At 41.3% G+C, this 20,213-nt stretch overlaps 1 long non-coding RNA gene across 1 annotated transcript in view; it reads right to left on the bottom strand.

The window, feature by feature from the left end:
• Nucleotides 1-20,213, bottom strand: part of LOC149260645 (uncharacterized) — a 347,299-nt gene that overhangs the window by 240,754 nt on the left and 86,332 nt on the right. The window contains exon 2 of the long non-coding RNA XR_016248311.1: nt 17,987-18,134. This is a non-coding gene — a long non-coding RNA (uncharacterized LOC149260645). The remainder of the gene's footprint in view (nt 1-17,986; nt 18,135-20,213) is intronic.

Genomic DNA, 20,213 nt, shown 5'->3' with positions numbered 1-20,213 from the left:
AGGAAAAATCGCACCTTAAAGGAAATGGCTAATTGTATGCTGCAATCTAAAGGACTCAGTCTTAGTTTTTGGGCCGAAGCAATTAATTGTGCAAATTATATAATCAATCGCACTCCTACTAAGGTTCTAGAGAATATCACTCCAGAAGAAGCTTGGAGTTCCATTAAACCAGATGTAAGTCACTTTCGTGTGTTTGGAAGTGAAGCATGGGCCCATATTCCAGATGAAAAGCATAAAGCTTTAGAACCTAAGAGTGAGAAATGTACTTTTGTTGGATATTCTGAAGATGTAAAAGGTTATAGACTTATTCCATTTAAGTCCAAAAATGTTATCATTAGAAGAGATGTAAAATTTGATGAAAATAAATCGGCCTGCGAGCCTAGTCTGGCGGATGTGCCACCTCTTCCTATCTCTTCTACTTTTGAAAACATTTCTTCTTCAGATGATGAAAGCGAGGATGATAATCCTCCCCCACCTTCTCAGGATCCTCAACTTCCAAGATGGGTCCGTGCTACTCGAGATGCAGCAGGTGATCTTGCCGGTGATCCTACAGATCAGCGACGTACACGTTCTCAGTTTGAAAGAGCCTCTTCTTTACTGGCTCAAGCTCCAGTAAATCATGATCCTGACACTTTTGCAGAAGCTTCAGGCCATCCACATTGGGAAGCAGCTATGAATGAAGAATATCATTCATTGTTGACAAATGATACATGGGATCTTGTTCCTCTACCAAAGGGACGCAAACTTGTAAGATGTAAATGGGTTTACAGAACCAAGTATGGACCAGATGGGAAAATTGATAAACATAAAGCTCGTCTTGTTGCTAAGGGCTTTTCACAGGTTGAAGGCATTGACTACACTGAAACCTTCTCCCCTGTTGCCAAAATGAACTCTATCCGCCTTGTTCTTTCCCTTGCTGCCTCTTTAAAATGGGAAGTCCATCAGATGGATGTTAAATCTGCCTTCTTGCATGGGGACTTGCAGGAAGAAATCTATATGGAACAACCCATTGGCTTCATACAAACAGACTCCAGCCTTGTTTGTCGACTCAAGAAATCCCTTTATGGTCTCAAGCAAGCTCCTCGGGCTTGGTATGCCAAAATGGATAGCTTTCTTTTAGAATCTGGCTTTTCTGGGTATCATTCTGACAATACTGTCTACACCAAGAAAGTGGGCAACTCTCTTATCATCCTTGTTCTTTATGTTGATGATCTTATCCTTACTGGTAGTGATCCCAACCTTATAAACCATGTGAAGTCTAGCCTCAAAAAGAAATTTGAAATGACAGACTTAGGACACTTACACTATTTTCTCGGTCTTCAAGTCTTGCAATCCAAGGAGGGTATTTCCCTTTCCCAGTCCAAGTATGCTTGTGATATTCTTCGTCATTTTCACATGGAAGACTGTAAGCCAGCCCCTTCTCCCTTTCAGTCTGGAGTCAAACTTTCAGTCTCTTGTACTTCTCCTGAAGTTGATGCTACCTTATACCGTCAACTTGTAGGAAAACTCTTGTACTTAACCCATACTCGTCCTGATCTTTCCTTTGCTGTTGGCCTTGTTGCTCGTTTTATGCAAAACCCCCGTGAAAGCCATTGGAAAGCAGCTAAAAGAATACTTCGTTATGTTCGAGGTACAGTACAGTTTGGGATTCATTACAGTGCCAAAGCAGCTCCTCTATTAGTTGGTTTCACTGATTCTGATTGGGCTGGTGACCCTGATGATCGGAAGTCTACTGCCGGTTATGTCTTCACTCTTGGTTCAGGACCTATTACATGGGCTTGTAAGAAACAGGCTGCCATTTCTCTTTCGTCAGCAGAAGCAGAGTATCGTGGTGCCGTGGAAGCTAGTAAGGAAGCCTTGTGGCTTCGTCAGATCCTATCAGAGTTTGGCTTTGAGCAGCAGCATCCTACCACACTTTGGTGTGATAATCAAAGTGCCATTCAGCTATGCAAAGATCCAGTCCAGCATCAGCGCAGCAAACACATTGAACTACACATGCACTTCATCAGAAAGCTCATTCATGACCATGTTCTTGAAATGCAATATTGTTCAACAGATGATCAGGTTGCAGACATCTTCACAAAGGCTCTCACAGAGGCGAAGTTCACTAAACTTCGATATATGCTTGGAGTTCAGGAAGTTGTCACTAAGGGGGGATAGGCTCTAGTGCCTCCTTCCTTCTCCTATTGTGTCATATTTGTAAATCCTTCAATCCTATCCCAAGTTGTTCTTAAGGGGGGATGTTAGGATATTCCGACACATAGGATATAGTTAAGTTCAACTTGGTCTAGTATAGAGTTAGGTATAGAGTTAGGTAAAGTGTCTTTCTTTACCGTTGTACATTTTGTAACTTACAATCCGACGGTCACGATATGTAGTGATCCGACGGTTCACTCTCACCTCGGTATTACCGACACTTGATCCGTGGCTTGACACCCGATTGGTCCATGAGTTCTATTTAAAGCGCATGGAGGGTCATTGTTCGGGTAATCCGTGCATGAGAGAAGCTTATGTAAATTTTCATTCTTTGATTAATAAATTGCCTGTAGTACCCACGTTGGGACAGGTCGTGGACTGTTTCCCTCCTTGCACTTTGAGGGTTTTAACCACGTCAAAAATACTGGTGTATTGATTTGAGATCTGGTTGTGAGCGGTGTCCTTTTGGTGTTCTTTCTGAGGAACTTACCCTGTAAATTCCTACAATTGGTCCAAAAACAACGGTGTCACTTGTGTGCTTGTTTTGTTTCCTTCAATTGATGATCTGTAATGTGTTGAGCATGTACTTGTATTTATTTTCAATATTTACATGGTAAATAACTTGTTAATTAATCAGAACAAGTAGGCAGAAATAAATCAGAAAAGTACATGAAGGGTTTCTAACAGTTAAACTTAGAAATTTCAACAATATATATATATATATATTTCAAGAACTGTGCATAGGAACTTATTTATTTCAAAGGCGGAAGAGGGATCCCGAATTATTGAGAGCAGAAGAGGTTGTTCCTTCAAAGAAGTGTATAATATATACCTCTGACATACTTTTTAAGGTTTTCCCCCACCTTACTCTACTTGACTGAGATGACAAGAGTTAACCCAAAAGAGCCGATTAGAGCAGATGGTACTAGTTAACAGTGCAAGCATTGTGTTTTCACAAAGACTCACTCTGAACAGAGCGTATTTTCCATCAAGGCATCATCGACTGAAGACAACAAGTTCTTCATAAAGAGAGGCCAACAGATAATCAAGATGTTGATAGCTGTACTAGTCCTCTTAGATTTGCCCATCTTGTCTCGAGAGCCGAACATGGTTTCATGAGAGGGTGTCACTTGTGTGCTTGTTTTGTTTCCTTCAATTGATGATCTGTAATGTGTTGAGCATGTACTTGTATTTATTTTCAGTATTTACATGGTAAATAACTTTTTAATTAATCAGAACAAGTAGGCAGAAATAAATCAGAAAAGTACATGAAGGGTTTCTAACAGTTAGACTTAGAAATTTCAACAATATATATATTTTTCAAGAACTGTGCATAGGAACTTATTTATTTCAGAGGTGGAAGAGGGATCCCGAATTATTGAGAGCAGAAGAGGTTGTTCCTTCAAAGAAGTATGTTATATATACCTCTGACATACTTGTTAAGGTTTTCCCCCACCATACTCTACTTGACTGAGCTGACAAGAGTTAACCCAAAAGAACCGATTAGAGCAAATGGTACTAGTTAACAGTGCAAGCATTGTGTTTTCACAAAGACTCACTCTGAACAGAGTGTATTTTCCATCAAGGCATCATCGACTAAAGACAACAAGTTCTTCATAAAGAGAGAGGACAACAGATAATCAAGATGTTTATAGCTGTACTAGTCCTCTTAGATTTGCCCATCTTGTCTCGAGAGCCAAACATAATTTCATGAGAGGCTAACCTACGGGTGCAAGCAAGCGAAGAAAGCAAAAAGCAAAAGCAGAAGTAAAGCGAAAGGAAACAAGTGAGCCAAGCAAGCAAGAAAGCAAACCAAACCAAGTAAGCAAGCATGCAAATCAGAAAAGCAAAGCAAAGCAAAAAAGCAACACTACTACTCCAACGCTAAACCATGCATGGGACTACTCACGTGAAGTGATATTTCCAATGCAGCCATCGATGCATTGGTTGGCCCATGTTGGAAAAGGCATGATAAACAAGAAAGATATGCATGTAAACCAGTGAACAAGAAAGATAGATCAATGAAGACCAACATGCTCCGAGTTCTAAAGCATCCACAGAAAAGAAAAGAGCGAATGCACAAGACAGACATTCTGCAGACTTAACATGGTGTTGTGACACACTACGTGCAGATGATAAGCATGCACACTCTCTCGACTGTGACAGACAATCAAACAAGAGAAAGAGAGACAACTTATGCCTTACAAGCATGCTTGCTCTGTATGATTCCTCCAATGCATGAGCGATGGGATCATGTGATTTGAGTGGAGGAAGTGAAATCTGTGTGTTGGGTTGATCTTCAATGCGAAGCAGAGAGTGATGAGGAGCCTTGGGTGTTTCAAAAATTTTCTGATCGGAAGTGGAACTAACCTCAGGACAGCGAGGGCCTGACATAACCATCAGCTCAGGCTGAAGTGCCTCGACAGCTTGCGGGGTTTCCACTTCGTCAATAGATAGATCGTCGAAGACCAGTGGCTTAGGAAGATTAACAACGAGTGAATCAACATTGTGATCAAATGAAGAAGTACATAGATCACGACAACCATGATCAAAAAATTCGGGATGTTCGTCGGCATCCTCATGATTTGATGAATCATGCAGAGGGGTTGATGAGAAACAAGGATGTTCACCCTCTGTGTTTTCAGAAATGACAGATGACAGATGGGATGGATTTTCAAAGGAAGATGTGTCCTCTCCGCAATGTAATGACAGGCTGACATCCGGTGTGTCTTGTGAATGGTTGGAAGTAGAAACATCAGGAGATGAGGTTTCATAGGGGAAATCAAAAGTGGAAAAATCACAAGAGATGTCAGGATAGAGAGGATGGAGGGGGGTCATCCTTCACCGCGGGTTCTTCTTCAGATTACCGCACACACTCATCATGAATGATAGCGCAGGTTGGCTGCACAACACCAACTCCGTCGACAACTTGATCCTCGTGAACACAAGACGTGGAGTCCGGAACGGGAGAACACAAGACAGTACAATCCGGAGGATCAGTAGAATGCAGGGACGGAGGTTGGGGTAACAAGTCCATATGACAACCAGCAGGCTTGCAAGCCAAATCTGCGCAGATATCAAGAGTAGGTGGGGTAGGAGGATGTGACAGTTCAACAGATGTGCGTGCACCTTCTCCCACCTTGCACTGCGGAGCTAGAGCTGTTTGATGAGAAGAGGACGAACAATCACTTGTGACAGCGACCTTGTCCGTCTTAGATTTAGCATCTCTAACACCGAGGTATGCTGGGAGGGGTTTGAATGATTCTAAGAATTACGGATTTTCAGATATGTAAAGAAGATACTTAAATCTTCCATCGAGGAATTCCCAATCAATTTCATCTTTAGGAAATCAATATGCAAGATTACGAAAGCGCATGTAAAATTGTTCAACAGATTCATCAGGTGCTTTCCATAATTTCATAATTTCTTTATTGAGTGCTTTACGGTCAAAATGATTGAAAGCATGGTCTATCTCTGCGATCAGATGATGGAAAGAGTGAATAGATTTTTCGAGCAGCGTGGCACACCAATGCAGTGGGTGTCGTCAAAGCGTGTATGTGAACAACGCGCAGGTCATGTAATCTTCATAGAGTTCACGTATTTCACAGGAGCCTACAACGCCAACCGCGTGTCTAACCAAGGCTACTTGGCCTCCACCATCGTATGTGTATTGTGACAAGAAATTCCAGTGCTCCTTCGAGATTTCAAAGTCGTTTCCATAAGACATACACTTCGGAGGAGAAATTCTGTGATTAGTCATGAAAGGTATGCAGAGATTTAAAACAGATTGTGAGGACTCGGCTTGTCATTTGGCCCTCCTTCTAGCGCCATAAATGTTGATGGTGATGGACCTGCCAACATTCAGGGGATCTCCCCGGTATGAAGTCCCAACTAGACCTCACATCGTCGCACCTTCTCCCACCTCACACTGCGGAGCTAGAGCTATTTGATGAGAAGAGGATGGACAGTCACTTGTGACAGCGACCTTGTTCGTCTTAGATTTAGCAGCTCTAACACCGAGGTATGTTGGGAGGGGTTTGAATGATTCTAAGAATTGCGGATTTTCAAATATGTAAAGAAGATACTTATTTCTTCCATTGAGGAATTCCCAATCATTTTCATCTTCAAGTAATTGATATGCAAGATTACAAAAGCACATGTAAAATTGTTCAACGTATTCATCAGGTGCTTTCCATAATTTCATAATTTCTTTGTTGAGTGCTTTATGGTCAAAATGATTGAAAGCATGGTCTATCTCTGTGATCAGATGATGGAAAGAGTGAATAGATTTTTCGGGCAGCGTGGCACACCAATGCAATGGGTGCCCTCGAAGCGTGTATGCGAACAGCGTGCAAGTCATGTAATCTTCATAGATTTCATGTCTTTCACAGGAGCCTACAACGCCAACCGTGTGTCTAACCAAGGCTACTTGGCCTCCACCATCGTATGTGTATTGTGACAAGAAATTCCAGTGCTCCTCCAAGATTTCAAAGTCGTTTCCATAAGACATACACTCCGGAGGAGAAATTCTGTGATTAGTCATGATAAGTATGCAGAGATTCAAAACAGATTGTGAGGACTCAACTTGTCATCTAGCCCTCCTTCTAGCGCCAGAAATGTTGATAGTGTTGGACCTGCCAACATTCAGGGGATCTCCCTGGTATGAAGTCCCAACTAGACCTCACACCGTTTGGTGTAGGAGTCCCATTCGGTATGATGACCTGGTTGCCATTATCTTAAAGATATGCCTTAGCTCTTGCTTGTCATCACATGAGAGTGGTATACTTAGTCTTCAAACATCGAGGTGTGCCTGGTGAGTGCTTAGTGTAACTTGTGTCTAAGTTCTTTCACTGCTGAGGGAGAGGGTGAGAGTGAGTCTCATGTCGAAAGGGAATAGCCCCAACTCTGTTAGAGACACACAACACAACAGGTCATGCACAGATTCCGGCCGAGTAGTCCACATGGATGCGACAGTCACAAACACAAAGTGAACAGATAGCACATACAACACCCAGCAGAATAGTCCACATGAGTTCGACGACTGTTATAACAAGTTTACGAGAATGAATCTGTCGAGTGTCCGGCGGAATAGTCCACATGAGCGAGACAGCGTTAACAACTGTTAATTTTAGGTATGTTCCATGCTGAGAGCAATTTACTTCAATTTTCCATTTTAGCTCAATGACAATATTCAGATTAGCAATCACATCAGCATGATAGTAAAGTGCAAATAGAACATAAACATAAACATCAGAAGACAAGCTAAGACAAGAGGACAAAAGATGCATTTCATGGTAAACCTGATTACAGGTTGGGGCACAAACTCAGTGTGCTACAACATCTGCAATACACCCCACAGTCCACCTATAGACAGTGACTGGCCTTCATACAGTCCTCCAATGAAACGCTACATTATAGGATTGCTTACCTTATGAATGCAGCTCCTAAAAAGAGGGGTCTCCAACTGCTGGCTATGTCCTGCGGCCTATCCCAGCAATGGACTGCAACTATAGTCTCTCCATACAATGATCAAAACAACCCTTATATAGCAGGCTCTAGCTCCTCCTTACAACGGATTCTTTTTCCCTTCAAATCAAGCTCAAGGATCATCACCAACATGCCCAAACAATCCTCAATTAGGCCACACTGTCACCTACAACAATGTGGCATCATGACAGTGATTAAGGTGACTGCAACAAGGTCTCTTTGAGCTGTTAATAGACTGTGGTTTAGGTCACCTTAGGATAGCATGTAAGGATCTCTTTGAACAGCAAATAAGAGTCTTCACAAGACTACTAATGGGCCTCTCTTAACAACAGATTAGGGCTGTGTAATAAGGACCTTGGGACAGTGGATTAGGGCCACTTTCATGTTGCGTATAGGTACTCCTGTTGACAGCTACAGGTCTCCCTTTTAACTGCGGCCAAACCTCCTTGTAACAACAGCTAGGTCCTTAGATGACTGCAGCTTAGATCCCTCCCTTGGACTGCGTATAAATCTCTTCCTTGACTGTGTCTAGGGCACGTTAGAACACCAGCTTATGACACTTGTTTGGACTGCGGCTAGGGCTTGTTAATGCCTCCTCTATACAACGTATACATGCCTCCTTTTGTTGCATATGAAACCCTCCTTTTGCTGCATATGAAACCCTCATTGACTGTGTCCTAGGTGTCTTCTTTCTCTGCAGCTATGACTCCTTTAGGACATCGTTTAGGTCACTTAAGAACAACGCCTTAGGGTCTCTTCTAGACCTGCGTTTAGGGCACATTGACAACGTTAGAACTTCTCCTTGCTATGCTATAGAAGCCTCCTCCATGACTGCATTGAGGTCTTTATGACTGTGCTAAGGTCTCTCCTCCATGACTGTGTTAAGTGTTAGGGCATCTCCTCTAGGGCAGTGTATAGACCTTCTCTTCTTAGGCCTCTCTTTCCACTAAAACCCAAACGAGTGGAGAGAGGGATCACAAGAGATGAGTGACCAAATGACTTGAAGACCTCTCCTATTTATGGTGAAACATTGAGGATAGGTTGGGGTAATTTGGTTGTTGGCCGACCTTGACGAATTGTCACATAACACAAATAAATTCATATCTCCATGAATACATGTCGGAATCGGATGATCTTTAAATCAATCCTACACCTCTCAACGAGAGGAATCCAAGAAAAATATCAGCTGCCATAAATAAGTAGACCCACATGGAGTTTGGCCCTAGTTACCAATTTTAACACTCCCTCTCAACTAGGGAGAACTCCATCTGCTAATACATCTGCCAGTCTGTACTATCTCTGCCATCAGTGCAGGGCATTGCACTTCTCTGCTGAACTATGAAGAAGAAGAAGTGATAGAGTCCCAGAGTGATGGAGCCTACACCTCTCGACGAGAGGAATCCAAGAAAAATATCAGCTGCCACAAATAAGTAGACCCACATGGAGTTTGGCCCTAGTTGCCAATTTTAACACTCCCCCTCAACTAGGGAGAACTCCATCTACTAATACATCTGCCAATTTGTACTATCTCTGCCATCAATGCAATGCCTTGCACTGCTCTACTCTGCTGAACTATGAAGAAGAAAAAGTGATCGAGAATGTATCATACCATCCTCTACTGACCCGAAGTCACTTCCATATAAAGAGAGTGTATCATACCACTCTTACTGATCCGAAATCAATTCCAAATAAAGAGAGTGTCTCATACCACTCTTACGGATCCAAAATCAGTTCCAAATAAAGAGAGTATCTCATACCACTCTTACTGACCCAAAGTCAGTTTCAATTGATCCCAGATCAATTCAAAATAAAGAGAGTATCTCATACCACTCTTACTGACCCGAAGTCAGTTTCAATTGATCCCTAATCAATATCATCCTAGCATAGGGAGTACAGTACTACATGATGCGTCCATCAGTAATACTATGGTCCCTATCCTCATTTCCCTACTCATTGGCAATATGAGAGGTACTTCCCATGAGTCTCAGACTGCATGGGTAGGATGTCTCAGCAGGAGAAGGACGAACCACTCATTCTGCCTACATAAGAAACCACTTGGGGAAGGCTGAACCACTCACACTATGGTTGCTCATCACTCCAAGAAGTACCCCAAGCCCCCTGAAGCTCCCAGAGCTCAATGTCCATATCATACAGGACCCTCAGGAGAGAGTCTCTCCACGACTCCTAGTCGTTCTCGAAAAGTCAAGAATTTGACCTTTCCCAGGGGCTTCATCTGAATATCGACGACCTGCACATCAGTCCCAGAGTGATGGAGCCTTCTTGCTCCCCGTTGTACCATATCCTAGATAAAGTGGTACCTGATGTCTATATGCTTGGAGCGATCATAGAACATGAGATTCCTCAACAATCGAATCCCCCTCTGGTTGTCACAGAAGATCACGATGGTATCCAGCACGTGTCCAAACAGCTCACAGAAGAGCTTCCACAACTAAACAGATTCACAGGAGGTCATACTCACAGCTATGTATCCGGCCTCAACAGTGCTCAAAGCAACCAACTTCTGGTTCCTTCTCATCTAGGATATTGAAGCAGAACCCAAAGAGAACCAGCACCCAGAAATGCTCTTGCGATCCTCCACACTGTCTGTCCAATCAGCGCTAGAATAAAAATGCATCCTCACAGCTCCAGCAGTGTATCTCAGTGCATGAGTGATTGTGCCCTGAAGATATCTCAGAAGATTCTTGGCACCAATCCAATGAGGCTTAGCCATATGTTGGCTCAACATGCTAACTGCAAAACATCTATCCGGACGGGAGTTCACCAAGAACATCAATGCTACTATGAGTTGACAAAACTCAGAGGCATTTCCCAAATCAGGTCCGGCAGCACTACCGCATAACTTCTTAAAGTTAAGCTCCATCGAGGTAGTCACGGGCTTGCAGTTCACCATTCCAAATCCGGAATCCAACTCCCTCTTACTTTTGCAAATGAGAGGGTCTATACCTGTCAAAAAGAGGTCGTCCTCATAAGGTACCATTATGAGAGGTCTATCATCCACAACCTTAAAGCAATGGTTTGGATCGGCTTCACTCCTAATGAATCTCAACTTCTTCAGCTAGTTATCAATCCTCTCATACCAAGGCCGAGGTGTTTGCTCTAAATCATAAAGAGCTTTCTTCATCCTGCATACATGAGATTCCCATCATGAATCTCAAACCCCTCGGGTTGTTCCAGATTTGTGGTCTTGCTATTACATGAGGGGAATGGTCCCCTTGTAAGATTTCCTTCGGTAAATATCTCGGACATGTACCTTTATGCTCTTCTTTGAATTCAGGAATCCCTGTCACCATCTGTCTCACATCGGGTAGGACCTTACAATGAATATGGGCAAACCTTCAATGCCATAAAAGAGATGTGTCACACGACATGGTCCCCAATGGACTTCCAACAACTTGATACAAATTGCCAACCCTAAACCCAAGAGTAAAATCATCTTTAAAATTCCTTTTCCAAACACATACCTTTCTATCGATGAATGCCACCTTGTAACCTTTGCCTTCCATTGCCAAAATGGACACCAGGTTCTCGTGTTACCCTCATTCAAGAGTAACATTCCCTACACCCTTTACAGGATAGGTGGCATCATCTACAAGAATAATCTCCAAGATTGTCTCCTTCTCTATCAAATTAGAGAGAGCTTCGTTGTATCCAATGAAGTGCCTTGAGGCACCACTATCAATAAGCCAATTTCCCAACAAGTCCGGAGGAGAGGTAGTGGAGAAGGCCGACATAAGATAATACTTAGAAACAACATTTGATTTCATACTTGGAGTTTCTTGCTTTCTTGAAGAGTCGACCATTTCCATGATGTCGTGCATTCCTTTTTCCTTTGCCATTGTACTTGCCATTCCTTCGATCATTAAAGATGCCCCTGGAATGATTGTGATCATCATCATGAGATGTGTCCCTTCTATTTGGACACTCCCTCGCAAAATGGCCAAACTTATTACAAGCAAGGCATCTGCCCTTCCTTCCACCCTTAGATCCAGACTTTCCATTGAAGCGACCTTTAGGTAGGCCACCAGATGCTTGACAATGGAATCTCTGATAATCTTCTTCGCTTCGATTCCACCCTTGGTGTACATTCCACCTATAGACAGTGACTGACCTTCATACAATGCTCCAATGAAACGTTGCATTATAGGACTGCTTACCTTATGAATGCAGCTCCTAAAAAAAGGGGTCTCCAACTACTGGCTATGGCCTGTGGCCTAGCCCAGCAGTGGACTGCAACTATAGTCTCTCCATACAATGATCCAAACAACCCTTACATAGCAGCCTCTAGCTCCTCCTTACAGCGGATTCTTTTTCCCTTCAAATCAAGCTCAAGGATCATCACCAACATGCCCAGACAATCCTCAATTGGGCCACGCTATCACCTACAGCAATGTGGCATCATGACAGTGATTAAGGTGACTGCAACAAGGTCTCTTTGAGCTGTTAATAGAATGCGGTTTTGGTCATCTCAAGATAGCATGTAAGGATCTCTTTGAACAACAAATAAGAGTCTTCACAAGACTACTAATGGGCCTCTCTTAACAGCAGATTAGGGTTGCGTAATAAGGACCTTGAGACAACGGATTAGGGCCACTTTCATGCTGCGTATAGGTACTCCTTTTGACAGCTACAGGTCTCCCTTTTAACTGCAGCCAGACCTCCTTGTAACAGCAGCTAGGTCCTTAGATGACTGCGGCTTAGATCCCTCCCTTGGACTGCGTATAAATCTCTTCCTTGACTGCGTCTAGAGTACGTTAGAACACCAGCGTATGACACTTGTTTGGACTACCGCTAGGGCTTGTTAATGCCTCCTCTATACAGAGTATATGTGCCTCCTTTTGCTACATATGAAACCCTCATTGACTGCGTCCTAGGTGTCTTCTTTCTCTGCGGCTATGACTCCTTCAAGACAATGTTTAGGTCACTTAAGAACAACGGCTTAGGGTCTCTTCTAGACCTGCGTTTAGGGCACATTAGATTAATACCTATTAATATTTTTAATTGGCTAAGATCATTTTAGCTTGATCCTCGTCTTCTTCTAGAAGTTACACCCACAATTAGATTAATACCTATTACTATTTTTAATTTCCTAAGTTTAGACTTAAGGTCCCATTAAAAATTATTAATTATTTTAATAAAATATTCTCTGGGTGGAATTTCCAAAAACTCTTTCTGGGTTCTTTGGAATACATGTGCCCAAGCCTCGCTACAAAATTTTAGGCCTAGAGCACATCTGATGCTACCCCAAATCAACATTTTCCTCCAGCCAAATCAAATTGCTTTTCTGAAGCAATTGCGCTACCTCACTAGGGAATAACTCGACTCCTTGCTGCTGCCTCTCCGGATCTAGAAAACTTCCTCTGGATCACTGTCTTTGCCCCTCACTATCTCTACTTCCTCACTAAAGCTCAAACTCTCCGGCAACTGACTGCTACTACTCTGGAAAATCGAATTCTCCAAGTGTCTTTGGTGTATTCTTCATCACCACGTCGATCCCTTCTTAATCTTCCTATTGGGACTCCAAGAACCAAGATTAAATCTTAATCGATGGCTCAAATCATTCATGGATCGATCAGTGTGAGTTTCTAGAGAATTCTCACATTGACTTAATTAATTCTGATTAATTAACCAGTTTTCCTAAGTCTTCTAGAGAATTCTCACATTGACTTAATTAATTCTGATTAATTAACCAGTTTTCCTAAGTTTAGACTTAGGAAACATTAAAAAATTGGTTAATAATCTAATTAAGTCATCTCTAGGTGGAATTTCCAGAAACAATTTCTAGGTTTTGGAGATTTCATGTATTCTAGCCTCTCCACCAAATTACATGCTAGAACACATCCGATGCTACAAAAACTAACACTCCCTCTTAGCGAGGACTGTGTTCTCTCTAGTGTTGCACATCCTGTCACAACACCCTGTCTTTGTATCACCTCCTATCACGCTATTGATTTCTAGCCATGCTGCCCACGAACCACTGCACAACACTGACACCGATTCTATGCTGCTTCTAACACTACCATATTGCATCTGCACTGCAACTCCCTCTCATCTGTTACTGCTGCAACTGCAATTACTACAACTGCGAAGCATCCTAAATACTGAATCATTTGTGTTCAGTATGATGTGTCTGTCTCCTGAGTCTTTGACTGCTACTAGCATCTGCACTGCCACTAAAGACTCTGTGCTGCTGCTAACTCTGCACTGAGCCACCTGCTCTATTGTTAACACTGCACTGCGCTCCTCAACATTTAATTGGTACTAATCTGCAATTGTCACTCTGGTACTGACTGCATCAACTACCATTGATTCATCCTGCTACTGAATATTGTGCCCCCCCTCCCCCCTTAGCCAGGTAAATATCGATGAAGTGGACTCCTCAAAGATCATGCCCCATCTTTGTAGCTCTTTGGGGCTACAACTCCAACTCACCCCACCTCACTCCTGGAGGTATGGTTTCCATCATCGCGAAGTCTTCCTCTATCCTGGAGGACAACCTATCTATCTTAGCATGTGTTGTTGCCTAGTCCTGCTTCTCCTTCTTGTCCTTCTTTCTAAGAGGACACCAAGTACTGTAGTGGCCCAACTCGCCACACCCGAAGCACTTGACCTTAGATAGGTCCTTCTTCTTCTTCTACTCCAACTGTCCCTGACTGGGACCCTTTAATGCGAGGGCCACATTCTCCTCCTCCTTCACACACTTCGGCTCGTTGCTACTGATGGAGCTCTTTAGAAGAGCTCGCCTCAACTCCTCCTGTTGTAAGTCATCCCACATTTTGTCCCATCCTAGTAGCGTGTCTCTTCCCAATATACTTTGGATGAAGACTTTCCAATCCTCAGAGACAATGTTCAGTACCAACCTCACTAGCTCTGATGGTTGAAGCACTGTCCAACAACTGCAAGCTAGTCTCGGACCTCCCGAATCCTAGTGAGAAAGGGATATATGCCTTCCCCTTTCTGCATCCTGTTGCATCTCAACTTTTCTTCCAAAAGCATCTTTTGCCGCTTGGAAGTACCCTGGTATAGCGTGGAGAGAGCTACCCACATTTCCTTGGCAGTATTCTTGCCAGAAATATGCGAGACTATGTGATCTCAGACTCCATCCAAAATCATCCTCTTCCACATGCCATCTCCTTCCTATATTCCTTCAGCTGATCCACATCCTGGGGAACTGCCACCGCATTATCTATGTAGGCTTTCAGGCCATCCTCTTCCCCACGCCATCTCCTTCCTGTATTCCTTCAGCTGATCCAAATCCTGGGGAACTGCCACCACATTATCTATGTAGGCTTTCAAGCCATATTCATCTAGAAGGAAGGACATCCTAGCCTTCTAGATGACATAGTTAGAAGCTCCATCCAACCTATCCTGATCTCTAAGCCCTGCTGTGGCCATCTCTGATCAAGTCGAAAACTCTCTCTTTCCCTGTGCTTGGTTGTTGGTTCTGTTATACGCACTCCTTTCCGAGTGAGAGAATCTGCACTCGGCTACTACTAATCTGCGGCTGGAAAAATCGAACTTCTGAGACTAGAAATTCCTTGAGAGAAATTTTCCCTCTGTTGTGTGCTTTTCTCTTCTACCCGATGCTAGTTCTACTGCAGTAAAACCCTCTGCATCCAACTAGAAATTTGCTCAACGAAAATTTGAGTTATTGTTGCTCCCTCTGACTGCTAGAATCACAATCCCGGGCAATTCAACTTTTTTGCAACCCTGCAACTGAAAATCGAATTTTTTGCCCTAGCAATTCGACCTGCCTAGCAATGAACTGTGTTGCCTCTAGGAATTTCGGCCTACTACTCCTACTAAACAGCGAAATTCCTTCTTTCGCTTGCTAGGCCTTCTCAAGGGCCCAATGAATCACTATATTGATCATTCTGACCTCTTCAGAGGCTTATTCTTATGTTATTGAGCTATCTTGGTGGGCTTGTCACCAAGGAATGTTATTGTAGCACATTATTTTATTATTTGGGGCTCAATTAGGCCATATTAGGAAAATCGAACTCATTAGTGATTGTATAAATACAACTGAGGTGATTCATTTTCATCACCATCACTTGGATGGGGTTATTAGCTCTTGTGAGATTTTCGCTATCCATTTTGGAGGACGAGTTTGGATGATATGGATGAATTTTGATATTTGGATCTATCTCTCTTGTCTTGGAGCTTCATTATTGGCATAATATGATGATTGGATATACTCTTTTGTACATGTAAGTGTTTTTTTCATGATTATTCTTGTTATTTACTTTGTCACATGAATGTTGCTAGGATTTTCGCTATACAAGTCTGAAATTTACTGCTTTCCTATACTAATTGGTGGAAATTTGATCTTTTATAGCATTGCATCATGTCATGGACCATGTATGAAAGGGTGAATGTTCCTAGAGATAATTTATGTTAAATATATCTCGATAAATCATCAATTATTGCAAATCAAAGTATAAATTCCTTGAAGTAGCTGCTCTCATGCCCTAATTCCATGCGAAGTTGCTTGAAGGCCCCCTTGATTGGGTAAATTCTTTCCAAATAAATCCTCCTTGACTCCATTTCCCAAAGGAGGGGGCACTAATCCTTCCATAGGTGGTCACTTTCAAAGCTTATTTCTCTCACATTTCCTTCTCTTTCTAGGCCTAGCTTCCATAAGGTCACCTAAGGCATCAATTATCTCACGTTTTAACCAGCAAAAGACTTCGCCCTCTTGCCCATTATTGCATTGGGGTTTCCTCTAGAGGCCCTCCAAATTTCATGAAATTTCGATGGTGGGATCTCAAGATATTGGAAGCCCTAGCTTAAGGATCGTTTCTTGCCCTAAGTTTCCTTTGGTTAGTGACCTCACTTCGATCATTGTACTTTATTCCAAGAAGATTTTTCCATTGATCTTCTTCTCTTCCATAATTAGGTCAAGCCCCTCTTTAAGTGATCAATCCCACTTCCTTAACCTAAATTTGGGTCCACTTGGTCTCGTGCGGTTCCACGACCCAACAATTCCAATTCCACAAAGATCATACAAAGATTAATTCTCCATAAAGATTTCTAGGCCTAGGAGATAAGGATTTCTAGGCCTAGGAATCATCCTTACACGATATATTCCCAAACCCTAGCCTTGAGAATCCATTTAGCCCTTACTAGAGAGCCTATCACCTTGTTTCCCAAGCAAGCAAACCATACAATTGAGTCTCTCTTGTGAATAGGCCTTAGGAATCACTCCTGATCCTCTCCTTGGCCTACTCATCTAGTGATTCCCCTTTATACCGGGTCTCCTCCCATTGGTAAAAGTCCGTAAAGAGCAGGGAGCCTTAGTTGAGGTGACAGTGGGCTATTGCTCCATTGTTGCCCTTGACCTAATAGTTGCGCTTTAGGATCCCCTCCTATTGAGGGGTAGCATTGTTTATTTGGACTTTATTGCTTTAAGGAAGAGGATGTAAAGCTAATCTTCACCTCTTTATCCAAATTCCGAAACCCTGTGACATTGGGCTCTATTACCTATTTAGACTCTATCAATGTTCTTGTTGCTTTAAGGAAGAGGATGTATATATCATTTTATATACCCTAGGCTCTACTACCTATTTAGACTCTATCAAAATTGCTTTAAGGAAGAGGATGTATATATCATTTTATATACCCTTCTTTCTGTTTTCTCTCAATATAATTTGTCTTTGTAAATACAAGAAGTATATAGAAAATAAAGGGCAACCTCATTCTGATAAAAAAAATTAACACAATTCTAAAATTTCACCTCATTTACTGAACGTTTTTTAGATCTAATGATCTGAAATTTCATGAGTTATTGAGTTTTTCTGGATCTAATCTAGGTAAATTTTCAGCCTTAGGGTTTATCTTATAAGAATAATATTTTACCTCCCTTGAACACAATTTCACCCTACAACCACAGAATAAAGAATAACACAATGCTACAGATCTCAAGGAACACTTTTCAAGTCGTAAAAGATAGTGGTGAACCTGCTCTGTTCCTGATATACACTAAATCACTTCAATTTAACTATATGTTATGTCAAATCAGCATGAAAACAAGGGCGTGGCTGAAATATACTCAATCAAAGAAGACAACAAACATTGAAAATCAAATCTGAAAATAAAAGTAAAAGATAGTAGTGAACCTGCTCTGTTCCTGATATACACTAAATCACTTCAATTTAACTATATGTTATGTCAAATCAGCATGAAAAACAAGGGCGTGGCTGAAATATACTCAATCAAAGAAGACAACAAACATTGAAAATCAAATCTGAAAATAAAAACTATATATATATAATGTAGTACATACCATAGCTTTATCACAATGCTGGTACAAGTCAAACTCTCGCTAAGGAAATCATAAGAAACTCATAACCATCAACTCCTCCGAGATAGGAGTCCCTCAAACCACCACTGGTCACTCCACAAAAGGTCCACAAAAATTCTTCAACACGCTACTGGTTGGACCAAAGAATTGCAGCAAAATATATTTAACTCCTCAACCACACCTTAAATTGTGAAGCAAGGGATTGTGCAAATTTATGAAGTTGGTTTGCATACAAAATCTCAACTTGCACAGATGTATTCTATTCGTATAAATGATATGCAACTAACTAAACGTCATAAATGATATGCAACTAACCTATCACGAGTTAAGGAAAAATGGCTTTCTCTTCTTGTGGTATGCTCAAAGAGAGGTAAACATAAGGCCACCGCATCACATGGATACAAAGTTAATCAAATGAGAGTTTAACTCAAATCAATGACCATTATGCTACTACCAGATTAATCAATCCTTAATACTCCAATTTATCATATAATTAATTTAGATCATTGTAATTTAAAGAAAAAACATTCAAAAGGATACGTAAAATAAAACTAAATGTAACTAAGGAAAGCTACATCCATTAATCAAACAAAATAAACATGCAGCAAATCAATGGAAATGCAAAAGGGAATTTGCAGCCATTGAGAGAAAAGAAAACCACGCCAATTTAATATATGGCTGAAGGGGATCCAACCCGAACCTGAATTTGTAGCTTAGGAGTTGGCCTTTTTTCGGAAAGATTATATCCGCAATGGTAAAACATTATTCACAGTAAGAAAGCACTTGAAAAGAAAGGGATGTGATCTTTGTATTAACTGAAAATCAAAATTGCATTGTTCCATGGAAGGAAAAACGAAATCTGGCTTTTGCCAACTAGCCTGTAAGAGCACTTCCAGAAATTAAAATGAATTTTGGCCTTTGCCTATTAGCCTGTGAGAGCACTTCCACTCCCTCCTTAAATGTAAAAATGTTTTTGGTTTTCCCTAGGGAAAAGTTTAGAGAACCCACTTCTCATTCAAATGGTTTCCTACAATATTGCACCATACAAACTAATTATTCAAATTTGGCATAACCCAAGCAAAATCAAGTCAAAACATATCAAATTCAAAAGCAATTATTAAATAATCTTGAAATGACTTTATTAATGATTTGGGAAGGCACTAAGTATAGAAAGCGAAATGTTAAACAATTATAGGAGACAAAATCGATGAGAAAAAAATGAGGAAAGAGAGTAATTTTGGGTCTCATCATTAGCATCAACATGAAAAAATCCTCCCTTAAACAAACAACAACCTTATATCATACAAGCTCTTCACACTAGCATTGTTATCTTCTTTACGGCTCAAACTAGCAGGCTTGGCAAGGTCTAGCCAAGATGCCAGATGATAAGCACACAGGAAATGCACACAGTAACCTCAATGCAGTTTCGTCTCACTCTTTGGCTGCTCCCTACGCAACACATACTTCACCAAGCCCTAAGAGTAACCAGTTACTACAAACAAAAAATTGAGAAAGTTAGGAGTTAAGGGGAAATAATTAATTGATCTAATATATGATAATTAACTGCAGAAAAATACAACCAGCAAATAAAATAATAATCATGAACAGTGCCCCAAAATTGAGTATGAAGACACTTCCCAATGTTGATAAAATCATTGAGAAATGAACACACTTCCCAATGTTGATGAAATCATTGAGAAATACCGTTTGTTTGGGGCTGGAAATGATGAATTAGCTTGCTTCTATAAACCTATAAATATATAATTCTGCGAAAACCCGCAGAAACCAGCAAGCAAAGGCCCACTTTGCAATCTTACAAGCCTAGAAATGATCTAGAAACCTATGTCTATTGATTGGAAATGTTAGTACAATGAAATATAAACAATATGATCCTACTAGCACTCCAATTGACTAAGTTTTCATGGATATATTCAGATCTGGAAATTATTAATCAGTTCTCGGGTCCAATCCCTAAGGTATTGGAAATGAATGTCCCAATTGAGATAAGCCCTGTTGCAATTGTTAGGACAGCTGAAAACACTTCAAAAATGAATAATAATCTGTTAATGTACTTTACAAGAGCTACTTAAGGTTAGAAGGGTTAGAAACAATTTCATGTATCCCAAGGCTTGTAGGTGTTGAAGACAATCAGATTGATAAATTCACCTTCAAAACCCTCAAGAAGATAATGCTCAATCAGAGTTGGGAA

Source organism: Pinus tabuliformis, chromosome 6 (genome assembly GCF_031772625.1).
Source record: "Pinus tabuliformis cultivar Carrire ecotype Pingquan chromosome 6, CPIR1, whole genome shotgun sequence".
In the NCBI taxonomy this organism is placed as follows: domain Eukaryota; kingdom Viridiplantae; phylum Streptophyta; class Pinopsida; order Pinales; family Pinaceae; genus Pinus; species Pinus tabuliformis.
The sequence above is the reverse complement of the archived record's forward strand: the minus strand, read 5'-3'. Positions and strand labels throughout refer to the sequence as shown.